Raw genomic sequence first — 3,159 nt, 5'->3', positions numbered from 1 at the left:
TATGGTTCCCACTATCCACTACCCATTTACTTAATTGTTCAAGTATGTATGTAAAGCAGTATCAGAATTTATAACCTGTATTTTCGTGGGAAATAACTTTATCAACTAGAGTGCAGATCTCATGTGCAGTTCCTTTCTTTTAGACTTACAGATGCTACTCATTTCCACAGTTAACTTAGATCAGCACCTTTTCCCCTTACTTCCTTCAGTAACATTGTTTCATACATTAGTAATACATTTATATTCTCTTGCCACAGTCTGTAGTCCTTTCTGGGACCTGGGAGTTGTTTTTAACCATATTGATACAATATTCTAGTCCAACTTTTTATACATCAATTCATAAAAGTGGTCACTATATATCCATTAAAAAGGGTAGACTTCAGAGTTTGCTTGGAAGGTATCCTTTGTCTGCCTCATCCATCATTCTGAGGTCAGAGAAAATTTAACTTTACAATGGGAATTTTCTCCTTATTCTATACTTAATCATTAGCTTCCTCAAAACTATGGAAGGTTATATGGACTTTAGGTACTAATGCCCATTGTGTCTATATCATGTGATCCTTTTAATAAAATTTTGTTCTGATCTTTTCTCCCTGTGCCCACAAAGCAATTTCCACAGCCTGCATAAATGTTGGGTATTGATCATGTCCTTGAGGTTTAAGTTTTGGCAAATTTGAACACACTCAGGTAGCAGAGAGGCCAAAAAGAGCCAGTGACAGACATAGTGTTAGCCCTCTATATGCCTATGCCCTAAGCCAGCCTTCCTCCCAGCTCCCAAGTCCTACCTCTTACCCCTTAGAAACTCTATAATTACATTTTTTCAGTCTTGTTTTTCCTAGAAGAGGATCTTAATAGGATTCTGTCTGTGACTTTGCAGAATCCAGTTTAAAGGAAAGAAACTGTAGAAAACTATCTCCTCAAACACTAGAGATACAACTCAATTACTAAAGAACAAGCTTGAATAACCACTAGGTTGTAGACGTCTAGGCTGAGCTGGAAAATTTCAGTAGTATAACTTTAAGAACAAAATGTTGTATCTTGGCCTTAGCCCCTCAGCATTAAACATGACTTTCATTGTATTTGAGTGCTGCATTCAGGTTCAAGAGTCCTGCCTGCTTCAACCAATCCACATGGCACTCACACAGGGACACTTCTGGCCTGCCTACTAAATGGTGGCACAGAATTATGTTTCTAAGTAGCAGCAAAGCCCTTGTCAAAAAAGATTGTTTTAAAACCTGAGGGAGTTGTTAGCACTGAGTAATTAATAATAAGCAAATGCTTGCAGATTAACAGGAATATGCCAACACTAAAATTGCCTAACACTTGGAAAGCAGGTGGGTGCATACACACGCACACACACACGAGTTCATACACTATAAAGAAGAAGGCTTCTTTCTTTCTCATGGCAATATTTCTGACTCAGGCTGCATATTTAGACATATTTTTTAAAAATATTAGAAGCAGCTTTATACTATACAGTGCTCATAAAGATTCACATTTAGGGAGCTCCAGTGAAAATAAACATTAACTAGTTCTTTGTTTTTTGTTTTTTGTTTTTTTTTTGACAGTTGAGAAATGTATGTTTATTCTGATCCAGTTGTACAACTAATCTAGGTCAAATTACCAAATAAATTTTACATGGTTTTTTCAGGACTGGCGCTTCTCGATAACTTCAAATTTAGGAACTTCAAATGTGAAGTCCAGGAACGTATTCATGTCTGCTTTACCATACATTTGCTTAAGCTTCAAAAGCTCCCTCTCTAGGTCTTGCTGGTGCTCTGGGCCAGTATCAGCGGGTCCTCCAGATGCCTGTAGCTTAGTTCTGTATTCTCTAATCTTGTCCATGAAGAGTTTCTGTACGGGATCAAGTTCCCTATTAAATGCCACTGCAGTAACACCAATGTTGCTCCTCAAATGAACTGAGACTGCAGACCTAATGAGAGAGGAGAACTTGAAGAGCCTCTGAAGAATCATGCTGATTCTGTGACTTGCACTCAGTCCTGAGCTGCCAGAGCTTCCGCTGCCTCCAGCATTCTACTTCTGGTGATGGCTCCGCCCCTACCCACCTACCCACCATCACAATGCATTATCGATTTTTTTCTTTTTTTTAAAATTTTATTTTATTATGTTATGTTAATCACCATACAATACATCATTAGTTTTTGATGTGGTGATCCACAATTCATTGTTTTCGTGTAACACCCAGTGCCCCATGCAGTACGTGCCCTCCTTAGTACCCATCACCAGGCTAACCCATCCCCACAACCCCCTCCCCTCTAAAACCCTCAGTTTGTTTCTCGGAGTCCATAGCCTCTCATGGTTCATCTCTCCCTCCGATTTCCCCCCCTTCATTTTTCCCTTCCTTCTCCTAATGTCCTCCATGCTATTCCTTATGTTCCACAAATAAGTGAAACCATATGATAATCGACTTTCTCTGCTTGACTTTTTTCACTTAGCATAATCTCCTCCAGTCCCATCCATGTTGATGTAAAAGTTGAGTATTCATCCTTTCTGATGGCTGAGTAATATTCCATTGTATATATGGACCACATCTTCTTTATCCATTCATCCGTTGAAGGGCATCTCGGCTTTTTCCACAGTTTGGCTATTGTGGACATTGCTGCTATGAACATTGGGGTGCATATGGCCCTTCTTTTCACTACATCTGTGTCTTTGGGGTAAATACCCAGGAGTGCAATTGCTGGGTCATAGGGTAGCTCTATTTTTAAATTTTTGAGGAACCTCCACACTGTTTTCCAAAGTGGCTGTACCAACTTGCATTCCCACCAACAGTGTAAGAGGGTTCCCCTTTCTCCACAACCTCTCCAACATTTGTTGTTTCTCTCCCTGTCCATTTTTGCCATTCTAACTGGTATAAGGTGGTATCTCAATGTGGTTTTCATTTGAATTTCCCTGATGGCTAATGATGATGAATATTTTTTCATGTGTCTGTTAGCCATTTGTATGTCTTCTTCAGAGAAGTGTCTGTTCATGCCTTCTGCCCAGTTTTTGACTTGATTATTTGTTTTTGGGTGTTGAGTTTGAGAAGTTCTTTATAGATTTTGGATACCAGCCCTTTATCTGTAGTGTCATTTGCAAATATCTTCTCCCATTCTGTGGGTTGCCTCCTTGTTTTGTTGACTATTTCCTTTGCTGTGC

General features: G+C 39.3%; 1 pseudogene; it reads right to left on the bottom strand.

The window, feature by feature from the left end:
* Positions 1–1,532: 1,532 nt before the first annotated feature.
* On the bottom strand, positions 1,533–2,019 carry LOC118539927 (ATP synthase peripheral stalk subunit F6, mitochondrial pseudogene; annotated as a pseudogene).
* Positions 2,020–3,159: the final 1,140 nt, after the last annotated feature.

Source organism: Halichoerus grypus, chromosome 7 (assembly GCF_964656455.1).
Source record: "Halichoerus grypus chromosome 7, mHalGry1.hap1.1, whole genome shotgun sequence".
Lineage (NCBI taxonomy): Eukaryota > Metazoa > Chordata > Mammalia > Carnivora > Phocidae > Halichoerus > Halichoerus grypus.
The sequence above is the reverse complement of the archived record's forward strand: the minus strand, read 5'-3'. Positions and strand labels throughout refer to the sequence as shown.